This window comes from Lepidochelys olivacea (genome assembly GCF_965140295.1).
Source record: "Lepidochelys olivacea isolate rLepOli2 genome assembly, chromosome: 6".
Lineage (NCBI taxonomy): Eukaryota > Metazoa > Chordata > Testudines > Cheloniidae > Lepidochelys > Lepidochelys olivacea.
The window spans coordinates 119,286,708-119,303,024 of NC_140416.1; positions in this window are offsets into that span (position 1 = coordinate 119,286,708).

The window sequence follows — 16,317 nt, forward strand, 5'->3', positions numbered from 1 at the left end:
GACTCACTTCTGAAATATAAAGTGTCAGCACCAGGCACATACTGCATAACTGCGGGTAATAGGGAAATGGCCCATTAAGCAATGAAATGTGTGTTTGGCCACTATCATGCCTGCTTTCTCTCAGGACTTATCCCACTAATTGCTTGGTAACGTACTAAAAATAGTAATATATTTTACCCCAGGCCATGAAGAATAATAAAAAAAACCCCCAACATTTCAATTTAGAATTTAAAGGACCCCTCGTTAAGAACAGCCCATAATTTTTTCTCAGCCGTGGCTGTGAATAGCGATAATGACTTTTAGACGTCTAGAAACAAGATGTACAGGCACAAATCAGGCAGTTACACATTTAAAATATTATCATTTCCACATCCAGTTATGCACCTCGGCAATAATTTGTGCCGGACCTGATTAACAGGAAAAATTCTGAATGAAAAGCTGGAGATCGGACGAAGGCAACTGTAAAAATGCAGCCCTAAAGTTTCTAATCTACCAATTTTTGGTCATCCTCCAAAGAACCATCAAAAATGAAAATGTAGGTTAGGGTTTTGAAAAGCTCTCAACATTGCCCTAATTCTAGTCCCATTAAAGTCAATGGGAGTTTAACAATTGACATAAATGGGTGCAGAATTAGGCCAACATTTTGAAAATCCTACCCATTTTATCTATCACTACCTCCAAAAAATCTACTCCTACCCACTGCCAAAAGATCCATCCTTTCCAACAACAACCACAAAGATCCCCTATAGGCATCTGCCAAGGCCCTAAGAAATGAAGTCCCTTAGTTTTATCTCTTCCCGTGTACAAGGAAAACCCACCTCGATAAAATGTTTTCTGTGTAATGTTTATGAGTCAGTACTTCCCTCCAGGCAGTATCATCTGCCTCCAAGAATCTATGGCAGAACACAAATGTATTTTTAAAACATACCTACATAATTGTGCTTTGATCCATCAACACTGACGTCAATGGGAGTTTTTGCATGGACTTCAATTCCCATGCCATTGTCCGAGAGCCTCTTCTGGTGTTTAAAATAAACACAGTAAACAGCAGTTGCACTGAACCACTAATACCAACTGATAATCACAATCATAATTCATTTCCAAATAATGACTTCATTGTATCATGACCAACAAGCACCCCCAACCCACCCTCATTCCATCCCCTTGTCTGGAAGGTTTACAGATCTGGGGCTATGGCAGAGGTGGGTAGGAATGTGTTCTAGAGTTCAGGAACCCTCATAAAGAAAGTCCTGTTGGTAGTTCTCTGTCACCTATCTCCAGCTCAGTACTTCTGCTGATCCCAGCTGTAGCTGTGCGGAGGGAGAAGGTCTCTCGGGTAACCAGGAACCAAATCACTTAGGGATTTAAAGGTCCAATCCAGCACCAGAATTCCACCCATAAGCCTGCAGTCAGACACTGTAGATTTGCAGGGCTCTCCCTGGAAAGTTCTCTTAAAAAAGGGTTTGACGAATACTGTAATGTCATACAGTAGCCTAATCTCAGGGTGACAAAGGCATGGATTAGTGCAGTAAGGGCCACATCTGAAAGAAAAGGTCACACTTGTCTTCATAGCTGGCAGTGGAAAAAATATGCTCTTCACCACAGCTGCCCCATGAACAGCTAACAGCCACCCCAGGTCTACATTTTGAACCTGATTTAAAAGTAATGGTCAACATCAACACTTTATTACATTTCGAGTGCCACGAGCCAAAATTCCAGCAAAGGCAATACTGAGTTGGTCCCTTGGAGTCATTTCCCTCAACCAGTGGATGCAAAAAACTCCATCTGGATCTGAGTGATTTTATCTGCATAGTAAACATAAATTCCTCACAGGAACCATACTATATTCCTAAGAACCATTAACATGTACATCTCTGTATGATGTCCCTGTATCCCTGATGTCCATGTTGTTTCTCTAGTTCTTTATCCACCCACCACAATCGTTTGCTTCATGTGCTAGATTTCTAATAACTGTAGCTATTTATGGCTGGATGCATATAGGCATCGTGGGTATTAAGCAAATAAAACAGAATTGCAATCATATGCACATGTGTCATCATAGAAAGTACCTGAGACCCATATCTCCAAAAATTCTCTGAAGCATAAAGGGATCCAGCTAGTTTTAAATCTGGGTTCCATGTATGTAGCCGCATGTAATGCTGTTTCTTGTACAAAAGATTTTAAGTGTCGTAAAAATTTCCCAGGCCTCCTTATCTCCTATGTTTGTCTCCTTTCCTCTAAAGTACTCCACAGTGTCTCCATGACCAATTCAGCACTCAAATATTTTCGTTCACACACCATTCTTTATAAAAGTTAGGTCATCCAGTGAAGGAACAGAAACTACACCATGTAACCTAGATGACAAATCACACAGATTAGAAGCAAAGTTCAGATATGGGCTATTCCAATGAGCATTTGCTATGAACGGCTTGTCAGAATCCAGCCCCAACTACATTTGCAAAAAACGTCTCGAACAATCACGAAGAACCAATGAATGTGTAAAAACCCAACCAGTTTTCAGAAAATTTGCTAACGCACGAAAGGCCCACATCCTACAAATGAACAGCTTGCAAAATAGTCTGACAAAGCTGTGCTTGCAGCCATCAGTGGAAGACAAATGAGATATGAGCTTTCATAGAGATAGGTCTCCCAATCAAACTTCCAGTGAGAGACTCTGGCGGGCTGCAATTCTTTCAAAAAAAAAAAAAAGAAAAAAAACATCTATGAGAATCAAATGCTGGAGAAGTAAAACAAAATAATGGAACATTCTGGAGCAACCAACAGTTGGATTGTGGGTGTTAAAAGGGAACACATTGTTCCAGAGTGGAATAAATTCTCAACAACTAAAACACCTGCTCCTCTGACAAGAACGAAAAATGCCAGAGAAGACAGTAAGTCCCTGATTCTGCAAATGCAAACATTTAAACTTGAGTAACTGTAGCTTGAAATCACTGGGAATGCTCACAGGTGTAAGCTACTCATGTGTTTGTGGGATCAGGGCCTATGGCAGCAAGCAAGAAGGAAAGTATCTGGAGATAATTATTCAAATAAGCCTACAGTAAAGGTTTGTGGGCCAAGCAGCACCATATGTACAGTATACTGATTTGGTAGTAAAAGGGATTACACAAGTGGTCATGTCTATTTTGTATATTATTCAGATACAACAGATGGGAAATTGGCATGCCATGCAACATACAAGATTCAATAGTCACCCAAGTGGGCTGGTAAATTACCATAAACCATTTATGAATATCCCTCAACCATGAAGCTTAATAATAAATAAAATTAAAAAGGGGAACTCTCAGCCCAAATCTATCAAATGCCTGGTATGGAGAGATGCTTTGAAATTAAGAGCCTGAGTCTGCTCTCCTAACTCAGATCTTGCTCCGTGAATGTTCCTTCTGAAATCAACAAGACTATTCAGAAAGGCCTCAGATTCTGGTGCTATCTACAGGGCCTCAGAATCTGGTGCTAGGAAACAGAGGTATTAAAAATTGGCAGGGTTAATGCAAATTGGGAAGCTTTAAAATAAATGAGTCCAAGGAAATTTTTGATTTTTAAAATTTATTTTCATTGATTATAATGTGTAATGCCTGAAAAACAGCAGAATTCGGAGTTCTCAATTCACTCACATCAGTAAGAGAGAAGGGATAAATTAGTCATGCTAGAAGAAAAACAACACATGATGATTGATATCATGACTGTAGTTTCTATGCAAAGCATTTCACTGAAACAACCAGTATTCCTCCCTGCTAAAAGAGCTAATAAAATATATTTTGAAAACAAATTCTAACAGTCCCTAATGGATCTATGGTGCTATCTTACCCTCAGCCTTCTTTACAAGCAGAGTGCCTATTCTGTATTGGATATTAGTTGAATAATGAGAGACACCTAGGTGCCATGCTGTCGGACACATTCTAAAGTGACAGCCAGATTAGAAATGGATCGCCAGCTCTCAGTGAATTAACAGGCTTGGTGTTTAACTCTTTGGATTCCTCAGGATTGTACAATATCATTGGGTCACTGGAGCCCTGGTCCTTTCCAGTTTTGCAAAATGCCCCTTGCAGAAAGGGATAAGCCACGTAACGGATATATTTGGCTTGTAGAGGTTACAGATCTTTGATACCCTCCCCAAAGATGGCCAATAGGGGCTCTTTATGAATTTGGCAATCCAGCTGAAATAAGATATGCTATAAGTAACTCAGAATGTTAGACCCAAAATTATTTCTGACTGGACAAAGCCCCCTCAAGCCACCAATGGCTTCTTCACTGGTGATAACACAGTGAATCTAATCTAAGGTTCATTCTAATCACTTGAATGGTGCAAAATAAAACAGTTGATGCTCCATTATAAATTAGTTTATTATTAGTTGTATTACTATTGCACCTAGGGGTCTGAGCCAGAGACCAGGACCCCATTGTGCTGCGCTCTGTACTAACACAGAACAAAATGATGGTCCCTGCCCCAAGGGGCTTACAATCTAAATATAAGACAAGAGACAACAGGTGGATACAGACAGATGGGGGCATACAAGGAAATAATGAGACATGATCATGCTAGATAGTGGTCTCTGCACACCAGCAGCCTAACTGTTGTCAGGTTTTGAGGAGGGATTTGAAGGCGGATAATGAGTTAGTTTTGCAGATATTTATGGGGAGAGCTTCCCAAATCCGTGGGGCAACAGGGGAGAACGCACAAAAGTGTTTGTTTGAAAATTTAACAGGTGGGCAGTGGGCTGAACAGACATGAGCATCAACAGCCTGATAGTAAATGAGACATGATAGGTAGGGTGGAGACTGACTTCAAAGGGCCTTGAAAGCATATAGAAGCAGCTTACGTTTGATGTGCTAGAGAAGGGGAAGCCAGTGGGTGGGTGCAAAGAGAGGGGTGATTTGATCAAAGGGATGGGCTAAGAAAACGAGCTTTGCAGCAGCATTCTGCCTGGATTTGAGCAGGGCGAGACTGCATTTGTCAAGACCAGAGAAAAGAATGTGGCAGGAATCAAGACATGAGATGACGAGAGCCTGGACGGGAGCTCTAGCTGGGTAGGAAAGGCTGTATCTTAGAATGTTCTGCAGAAAGAAGCAGCAAGATTTAGGCCTAGTCTGGAGATGAGGAACTAGAGAGAGGTCTGAGTGGAAGATGACTCCCAGGTTATGGACCTGAGTGATTGGCAGGATGGCGGTGTTGTTCACAGTGATCAAGAAAGGAAGTTGTGTCGAGTGCTTTGTGTGTGTGTGTGTGTGGGAGGGGGGGGGGGGTTAAGAGCTCTGTTTTAGCCATGTTTACCTTGAGCTGGGGGATAAACTTCCACATCCTGTACACAAGCTCAATGTGACAAACAAGGCAGTGAGTCCAAGCAGGGGCCCTGTTCTGCAATAAGTACAACAACCTCTACATCCAATGTTCAATTTCTACAAAGAAATCCCCACACAAGTCAGAAATCTGTTGCAGACTGCTACAGATTGGATTATTAGCACAGTCAGCAGAATTCCAAGGCAACAGAAACATCCACAAGTCCAAATCCAAACAACAGGGTTTGGTTCTCACTGGAGAGCCCCTTTGCTTTGACCTGATGTTGACAAGGAGTTTCCAGTGACTGACCAGAAGCATAATCTTTCAAAGGGGAGACACAAGAGGAGAGGGAGGCTTTGTGGGCTATAATGACTTTTCCCCAGGAATTAGACTGATTCATAACAAAGGTCATAAAAGGAATAAGAGGTTCTATAAATACAATAGGAGCAAGAGAAAGATGGAGGAAAATATAGGTCCATTACTTAGCAGGGAACAGAGCTAATAACTGACGACATCAGGAAAGCTCAGGTGTTTAATGTCTGTTTTGCTTCAATCTTGGTGACCACATACTCAACACAATTAATATTAACAACAAGGTGGAAGAAACACAAGCAAAAATAGGGAAAGAACAGGTTAAAGACTGCATTCTCAGAACCATTAGCAATTATCTTCAAGAACTCTTGGAGGATGGATGAGGACCTAGAGGACTGAAGAAGGGAAAACATAATACCTATTTTTAAAAAGGGAAACAAAGTGGACCCAGGGAATTATAGACCAGTCAGCCTAATTTCAATATCTGGAAAGATACTGGAACGAATTATTAAACTATCAATTTGTAAGCACCTAGAGAATAATAGGGTAATAAGTAATAGCCATCATGTATTTGTCAAGAATAAATCAAGCCACATTAACCTAATTTCCTTCTCTGACAGGTTTACTGACCCAGTGGATGGGGGAGGCAGTAGACATGATATCTCTTAATTTAAGTATGGTTTTTGACACAGTCCCATGTGACGTTCTCATAGACAAACTATGGAACTGTGGTCGAGATGAAATTACCATAAGGTGGGTGCACAATTGGTTGAAAGGCTGTACTCAAAGAATAGTTATCAATGGTTCGCTGACAAACTGGGAGGGTGTATCTAGCGGGGTTCCACAGGATTCAGTCCTATGTCCAATGCTATTCAAAATGACCTTGACAAATTGGAGAATTGGTTTGAAATCAATAAGATGAAATTCAAGACAGACAAGTGCAAAGTACTACACTTAGGAAGAAAAGATCAAATGCACAGCTACAAAATGGGGACTATCAGACTAGGTGGTCGTACTGCTGAAAAGGCTCTTGGGGTTACGGAGCATCATAAAGTGAGTATGAGACAACAATGTGATGCAGTTATGAAAAAGGCTAATATCATTCTGGGGTGTAGTAACAGGAGTGTCATACGAAAGACATGGGATGTACTTGTCCCACTCTATTCAGCACTGGTCAGGCCACAGCTGGAGGACTGTGTCCAAGTCTGGGTGCCATGCTTTAGGAAAGATGGGGACAAATTAGAGACAGTCCAGAGGAGAGCTACAAAAAGGATAAAAAGTTTAGAAAATCTGACCTATGAAGACAGGTTTAAAAACCTGGGCATGTTTAGTCTTGAAAAAAGAACATTGAGGTGGCACCTGATAGTCTGCAAATACATTAAGGACTGTTATAAAGAGGATGGTGATCGATTGTTCTTCATGCCCACTGAAGGTAGGACAAGAAGTGATCAGCTTAATTTGCATCAAAGGAGACTTAGGTTAGATGTTAGAAAAAAGTTTCTAACTATCATGGTAGTTAAGGTCTGGAATAGGCTTCCAAGGGAGTGGAGGAGAATCTCCGTCACTGGAGGTTTTTAAAAACAAGTTAGACAAACAGTTGTCAGGGATGGTCTAGGTTTACTTGGTACTGCCTCAGTGCAGGGGACTGGATTAGATGACCTCTTGAGGCTCCTTCCAGCCCCACATTTCTATAATTCTACAGACTGAAGTAAATCTGTTTCTCACAATTAGGGCTAAGGAGGATATATGATTTCTGTCCCAGATGTACATACTGGTCCATATTCCATATTGAGAGCACAGAGCGGATCAGGGGAAGCCTTTGTGTCTAAAGGGACCAAGCCCTTACAGGAACAAATCACATTGTGCAAAGTTCTAAGAGATGTTGCACAGAGGTCTCTCTATTTGAAATAACATTGAACTTCTAGTCGGATCTGCCCAAAGTTTAAAGGATTTTAGCTGGGCAGCTGAATTGAAAAGTGAAAATTAGGCGGGATTGAACCTTCCCTTCTGTTTTTCAGATGTCTGCTAGATTCTTCTGTCTAGACTGGGTTACTTTAGGCTCCTAATAAACATAGCTAATAAGCTGTTAAGAGTATTGAAGGTAAGTTTCCCACCATAGCACCATCTGGAGCAGATCTAGCATTTGTATAAGCATGTTCATCATGACCACGAGTAGCAAGTCTATCCATTTAAAGAGTGGAGGAGAATGGACAGAACTACCAATTGTGTAGATTTGGGCAACAATGGGACTTGTGATACAGAAGCAACCCCCAACTGAGGAAATTTTAGCCGTGGAAAAAATATTGGAAGTAAAAAAAATAAAACAAAATATTTCATTCTGTTCTTCCCAAAGCCATCAGGTCCCAGAGTCTTACCCTCTGTAAAGCACCCCTAATCCTTAATCCCCCCTCCGCTTAGGAGCGAAGCTGATCAGCATTGATACCAAACACTACACATTCATCCATTTCTTCTACATTGATCCATTTTTATTCTAGCCCTCCTTATCACACCTGAAACATCATCTGGCATGGAGAACATCCTAAAGCAATTGTTACTCATAAAACCTAAAGTGACAAAAAGAGGAAGGATGATCTTGTGCTTAAAGCACTGGGCTGGGACTCAGGAGATATGGGCTCAGTTTCTGTCTCTACCTGAGACTCCCTGTGTTACCTTGGGCAGCCACTTAATGTTTCTGTGCCTCATTTCCCCATATGTAATATAGGGAAGATAATACTCCTTCCTGCCATCCGTTGTCTGCCTTGTCTATTTAGTTTGATAGCTACTGTAATACAAATCATAAGGGATAAGAATAGCAAAAGCAACACTTTTTTATTGTTGGTGAAAAGGGTGAGCAAGTTTCCAGGTGTTATTTAGTCTACACAACAAAGAGGGTGAAAGATCTCAGTCTCTAAAGAAGAACTTCACTGGAACTGGTGAGAGCTTGAGGCCGCAGCTTTTTACCCTCCTAGATCGTATGGTCTCCTGAGTGAGATGTAATATTTTACAATGATATCCCAAAGAAGTGTGAGCAAGCAACAATGTCTACAACTCTGAATAAAGCTGAAGGACGCGTTGGAAAAAACTTAAGACGGGTGCTTGTAATTTAGGCCAAGATTTTCAGAAATAAGTGCTCAGAGTTAGGCTCTTGTATCCAAAGGCACCTAAATAAATGCCCTCATTTTAAAAATTCCTGGGCACCCAGCAGCTTTCAGAGACTTTCTAGGCACCTTCGAAAATAAGGCCACCTATTTAAGCACCTGGATATGCATTTAGAAACCTAGCGACATGCACCCATATTTAAAAAGATATTGGTCCTGATATTGTTTCCCAATTGTTTGTGCATAGCTTCATTATGTATTTAAACTGACACTGCGATTGGAAACAGATTCCCCTCTAAAAGTATGCTGTGAATCATACATTATTTGGGTAGCCCATTAAACACCATAAACCTCTCTAGGAGACAGTCTGGCCATGTTTCCAATGCCAAGCTTTAGGGTATTATGGGCCAGGCACTGGACTGGTAGCCAGGAGACCTGGGGTCTATTCCCAGTTCGACCACTGATCTGTTGTATGATCTTGTGGAAGTCTCTGCCTCGCTGGTTCCCCTCCCGTGTTTTGTTGGTCCTGTCTATTTAGGCTGTAAGCTCTTCGGGCCAGGGGCTTGCTCTTATGATGTGTTTGTACAGCACCTAACACTATGGGCCCCCGATTTCGGTTCGAACATTAAGTCGCTACTGCAATACAAATAATAAACAATAATAGCATTATAATAGCTCATTATGAATATCTGTGATAACTCCCTCACCTGTGGAGGGCCTAAGGAATCCGGCCCAAAGTTGAATGCACACTTACACTTTTAAATAAATGATCACGTTCCCAGACTTATCACAAAATAATACATGATGGTAATTCAAAGCCTTTCGTGGGCACTCCAAGTGCTTTACAGACATATAGGAAGCCGCACAACACTCTAGGAATGCCAAGACCTGGAAGAGAAATCAGGATTCCTGTCTCCCAAACTCTGCTTTAGCCACTAGATCACACCGCACAACTCCTAGTTGTGTTTTTATTCTTCTCAGACTTTGTACTCTCCCTTCCAATGTACGTACTCTTTGTCCCTCGCCTAGCATTGAATGCCTGTCAGTGCCAAGATTTTCAAAAAGGGGAGCCTAACATTAACCTCCTAAATCCACATTCAGGCACCTGGGTGACCTGATAGCCAAGAACCCTGAGCACCCAATAACAACCATTCACCTCAGACAGCCCAAGATGGCGACCTGGATGAATCCCCTAGGATGTCACTTTATACAAGCTTACTCAACCTTAAGACCACGGACTCAGACGTTTTTAATGAAGAAGTGATGGGGATGTCTCCTTATTTTCCATCTCAGATATGGTGGTTGGACCTGGTTACACTGCTGTCGGTCCACTGACTCCTGCTTTACACCACTCTCAATGAGATCAGAAACCAGGCCGTTTATCTTTTGCAAGGGATAATCCTTCAAACCATTTAGTGTCTTCCCAAACCCAGCCCCCTGCTACTGGCTTCACCACTTATATTCTGCTGTGTTTCTGTGTGAATAACCATGGCCACAGCGGGCCCAGATCAGCTGACTCAGAGTCACAGGGCTTGGTCTGTGGGGCTATAAAATTGCAGTGTAGATCAGTGGTTGTCAACCTATTTACCATTGTGGGTCGCATCCAATGCTACTTGTATGGCCCTGAGGATGTCACAGGGGCTGCAGCTGTGTGCTGATTGGACCGCAAGTGGCCCGCAGGCCTCAGGTTGGGAACCACTGATGTAGATTTTCAGGCTTGGGCTGGTGCCCGGGGTCTGGGACCCTGCAAGGGTGGAAGGTCTGAGAGCCCAGGCTGCAGCCTGAGTCCAAAGGTCTAAACTGCAGTTTTTAGCCCCAAGCCTGACCCAGGCTTTGAGACTCTGGGCCGCAGGGTTTTTTATTGCAGCATAAATGAACCCTTCGGTTAGGATTTACCAAGGAGCCGAAGGAAAGTTCGGTGCTCAGTTCAATGAGAGTTGGACATGGGCCTTCCTTAGGATCCTGCAAAAACACAATCCTTAACCTTCAGTATCTAGTTTCTATGGCAAAGTCTAACACATCTGACTAATAGTTTAAACATACAGGCTCCTCTTAAAGAAATCCCTATGACACAGAAATTTGCTTTATCCTTGACATATGAGCCATCGCTTTTGCAGGTGAGTAGGTTTTTGTACCCCCAAGGAACCAGAGCACTAAAGCATCATTACCATAATTGAGAAATACAGGGTGATTCAGAAGGAAAAAAAAAAGCTGACTGCAACATAATTGGTCACTGCTATGAATCTTTACTCAGGGGACAGATAGCACGACCAGAGGTAATAGCTTACACACGTATTCTTGAGCTGTGCAATAGATGGAAAAGTGTCCCAGATGGATTGGGCAGGGGCTTAGTTCCGGGATTATGATGAGACAGTGGGTAATTATTGAGTGGCATTGCCTCAGCACTGATTAGTATCTGCAAGCTTGTTCCTTTCCTTCAGAGGAAAGCATTGATAAAGATAAACCATGCTGCTCTATGTCCTTCATGTAGCACAAAACAACACATTTCAATCTAACAGGATCAGGTCTCCTCTTTGATCACAATCTGTTACCTAGATGTCTTTGCAAATTAATCACCCTGCTTGTTTAGCTCCAGTCAGTTTGTACTGCTAAATTAATAAATGTACTAGGAGCAACAGAATACATAATTACATTCTACAGTTTAATCTCTGCATAATAATTTTGACCTTAGTCTGGGGCCTCAGTTGTAGCCAGGAGCATGCAGAAGGGACACGGACCTTCCAATGCAGCTTATGCTAACAATCTACCTTAAATGATTACTTATACTCACTGTAATCAGGGACTACTAAAAATCAGAGAAAGCAAAATATATAATTAAAAATTCCCAAAAGTATAGCCAACACTTCTGGCTCTATCGAAGTGGAAGTGATAAAGCAGCATGGGCATGTGTCTACCTCCCCCCAGAACTGTTGGCACCTTGGTTCAGCTGAATTCCCCCCTAAATAAAACTTGCTTTGCATTTCCAACAGTAGTATGAAATAGAACCCCAAACGGCTTGCATTCGGTTTAAAGGGGACACCAGAAAATTAAAAAGCAGCTCTACCCAGATCTCTCACCATTGACCCTCCAAGCTGGAGAGAGAGACACAGATCTTGTTGTGCCACAGATGCAAACGCAAACCACGTCCAATGCAACAACACTAAATTAGTCCAGCTCTTTGAAGCGGAAACATTTGTGTGTATAGGAGACATTTCCCAACTTATACTAAATACATATTCAAATCCAACACCTTGCTTGCAATACTCCAAATAAAACGGACCAAAGGTCAGGTGCTTTACCTCTGTTGAGGCTTAATGTCTTATCTAAGGAAATTACCAAGGGCTTTGATTTATGTACCTACAGTTCTCAATCAACTGTATATTACAAAAAAAAATTACTTCCACTATTGGGGTGGCTGGAAGAAGGATATAGGCATTACATTCACTATTCACAAACAATGGCCTAGAGATTACTTAACATGCATTCCCTCTCTGACTCTAAAAGAAACATAGGGCAGAATCCTCTCTATCATGTGCATTTCTCCTTCCCATCACCTTCACCCCCAGCTCCCTGTGTTGAAAGGGTTGTGGCCACCCTGGTTTATAGTCATATATATGTGGTGATGATGCCATCCTGTACAGGCATTTTGGGCGCAGACCCCGACATTTATACACATACACCGCCATTCAGCTACCTCTGCACACAAGTTCTTTCTATTTGGGGTACTGTTCTTTGTCTTCCAGCTTCCCTCTGATCAGCGCAGTGTGCTTTGGGGCTACTTACTGATGGCAGCTAAAAAGAACACGAGAGTACAAAAAGGATGATCTTTTGGATAATTCACTTCATAGAATATCAGGGTTGGAAGGGAACTCAGGAGGTCATCTAGTCCAACCCCCTGCTCAAAGCAGGACCAATCCCCAATTAAATCATCCCAGACAGGGCTTTGTCAAGCCTGACCTTAAAAACTTCTAAGGAAGGAGATTCCACCACCTCCCTAGGTAACGCATTCCAGTGCTTCACCACCCGCCTAGTGAAAAAGTTTTTCCTAATATCTAACCTAAACCTCCCCCACTGCAACTTGAGACCATTCCTCCTTGTTCTGTCATCTGCTACCACTGAGAACAGTCTAGAGCCATCCTCTTTGGAACCCCCTTTCAGGTAGTTGAAAGCAGCTATCAAATCCCCCCTCGTTCTTCTCTTCTGCAGACTAAACAATCCCAGTTCCCTCAGCCTCTCCTCAGAAGTCATCTGTTCCAGTCCCCTAATCATTTTTATTGCCCTCCACTGGACACTTTCCAATTTTTTTCACATCCTTCTTGTAGTGTGGGGCCCAAAACTGGACACAGGACTCCAGATGAGGCCTCACCAATGTCGAATAGAGGGGAACGATCATGTCCCTCGACTTGCTGGCAATGCCCCTACTTATATAGCCCAAAATGTTGTTAGCCTTCTTGGCAACAATGGCACACTGTTGACTCATATCCAGATTCTCGTCCACTCTAACCCCAGGTCCTTTTCTGCAGACCTGCTGCCTAGTCATTCAGTCCCTAGTCTGTAGCGGTGCATGGGATTCTTCTGTCCTAAGTGCAGGACTGTGCACTTGTCCCTGTTGAACCTCATCAGATTTCTTTTGGCCCAATCCTCTAATTTGTCTAGGGCCCTCTGTATGCTATCCCTACCCTCCAGCGTATCTACCACTCCTCCCAGTTTAGTGTCATCTGCAAACTTGCTGAGGGTGCAATCCACGTCATCCTCCAGATCATTAATGAAGATATTGAACAAAACCAGCCCCAGGACCGACCCTTGGGGCACTCCACTTGATACCGGCTGCCAACTAGACATGGAGCCATTGATCACTACCCATTGAGCCCAACAATCTAGCCAGCTTTCTATCCACCTTATAGTCCATTCATCCAGCCCACACTTCTTTAACTTGCTGGCAAGAATACTGTGGGAGACCATATCAAAAACTTTGCTAAAGTCAAGGAATAACACGTCCTCTGCTTTCCCCTCATCCACAGGGCCAGTTATCTCGTCATAGAAGGCAATTAGATTAGTCAGGCATGACTTGCCCTTGGTGAATCCATGCTCATTCAGTAAGGGGCCTACACTTTCCTTGACTTTCTTCTTGTTGCTAACATACCTGAAGAAACCCTTCTTGTTACTCTTAACATCTCTTGCTAGCTGCAGCTCCAGGTGTGATTTGGCCTTCCTGATTTCACTCCCGCATGTCCGAGCAATATTTTTATACTCTTCCCTGGTCATTTGTCCAATCTTCCACTTCTTGTGAGCTTCTTTTTTTGTGTTTAAGATCAGGAAGGATTTCACTGTTAAGCCAAGCTGGTCGCCTGCCATATTTACTATTCTTTCTACACATCGGGATGGTTTGTCCCTGTAACCTCAACAAGGATTCTTTAAAATACAGGCAGCTCTCCTGGACTCCTTTCCCCCTCATGTTATTCTTCCAGGGGATCCTGCCCATCAGTTCCCTGAGGTTGTCAAAGTCTGCTTTTCTGAAGTCCAGGGTCCGTATTCTGCTGCTCTCCTTTCTTCCTTGTGTCAGTATCCTGAACTCGACCATCTCATGGGCACTGCCTCCCTGGTTCTCATCTACTTTTGCTTCCCCTACCAATTCTTCTCAGTTTGTGAGCAGAAGGTCAAGAAGAGCTCTGTCCCTAGTTGGTTCCTCCAGCACTTGCACCAGGAAATTGTCCCTACACTTTCCAAAAACTTCTTGGATTGTCTGTGCACTGCTGTATTGCTCTCCCAGCAGATATCAGGGTGATTGAAGTCTCCCATGAGAACCAGGGCCTGTGATCTAGTAACTTCCGCTAGTTGCCAGAAGAAAGCCTCGTCCACCTTGCCTCAGGTTAATTCACTTGCCTCAATAGATCTGGGCTCAAATCCCAGCTCCGCCACACAGTCCCTGTGCGACCTCAGGCACATTATTTAATATCGCAACACCACTGTTCTCTGTCTGTCACATGGGGATAACGAAGCTTCCTTTACCCCAGCCTTTGTCTGTTTAAGTTGTAAGCTGTTCAGGACATGGACAGTGTCTTTGACTATGTTTGTACAGTGCCAAGCACAATGAGGCCCTGATCTCAGCGGGGCCCTCTGTGTGCTACTGCAATGGAAATAAATAATAAATAATAATAATAAGTAATTGGAAGTTTATCCTATTCCCTTCACAGCTGCCTAGAGAGATCCATTATTATGACCATCCTTTCTCATCTCTCCACTTGCTTTTCAAAGGTTTCTTAGCTACACGATCCTATCAGATCCAGACAATAGGGGTGGTTTATTGGTGGAATCAGGTCTGGTTTTGCAGTATTGGTTTTTCATTTCTAGCACTTGACTGGAGTACACAAGGTAATCATCCAGAAGATTAACGTTGTGCTAACACTAGAACATAATTCCTGGCAATGGATAAAGTTTAAGGCCAGATCTTCTGTCCCCTGGTTGGCTGCTTTTGCACTTGGCTACCTCAAGTGGGCGGCTGGGGATTGGAAAGGCAAAGAAGAATCCCTGGTTGACATGGAGTCAACGTAGCGCACTCTTTGCCACCTGCTTCTGGCTTCCCCAAGGCAGTGGGGATTTCCAGGTAGGCTGGGGATGTGGTCAGAGACATGAGGGGGCATGGCCAGAGTATTACTGGACCTTGGTGATTCCAGGCCAGTGGAGTTCAAGGGCTCGTGTGTAAGTGCCCTGAGACCTTCAGACGTGAAACACCAACTTTCTATCCTCCAGCCATATTGCTGATGATGAGACCAATGGGAGGACTTGAACTGGAGCCCTCTACATATAAAAAGATGAAAAACGAGAGCTTTGTTAACCTGGATCCATTTGTAAATAAACTGAAGGGCATTTTTTTTCTTTCAAAAATTAAAGATATTTTTAAAAACTTCATGAAAACTTTTCTACAAATGACTGTGTGACAGAATGCACCCAGAATCTGGGAATGGTCAATAGCGGATGGATCACTTGATGATTAGCTGTTCTGTTCATTCCCTCTGGAGCACTTGGCATTAGCCACTGTCAGAAGACAGGATACTGGTCTAGATGGACCTTTGGTCTGACCCAGTATGGCCATTCTTGTGTTCTTATGTCATACCTTATGCCCTATTAATAGTCTTTGTAGAAAATATGCCTTTTGTGTATCCTCAGAAAACTAATAACTTGCTGGTCACTAGTATCATAGTGAAATTTATGTAACAACATTGAGTGTGAAGTTAGGAAATCCCCCCTGCATGATGTTAAGGGCACATGTTCAAACTCACATGGCCCGAGTCAGGTAGAACTGATCAAGCAAGCTTGATTTAAACAAAGATGTGTGTTTACTTCAAATTCCATATAAGCTGTAAACAGTGTCCTCAGAGAGTGAAGAAAGAAGACAAAGAAAATCTGCGTTTCAGCATACACAGGTAAAAAGATACAGCATAACACCCCTTGCCCACCAGACTCCATGTCTCCTTTCTTTCAGCAGGAAAGAACTATATCTAAGGAAAATGCATTTCAAAGGGAGATTGAACTATAAAAATGAGGGGCAAAAACACCCCAGGTTCCCTCTCCCTATCCAACTCTCTTGAACCTAAGAAGCCAAAAGAATCC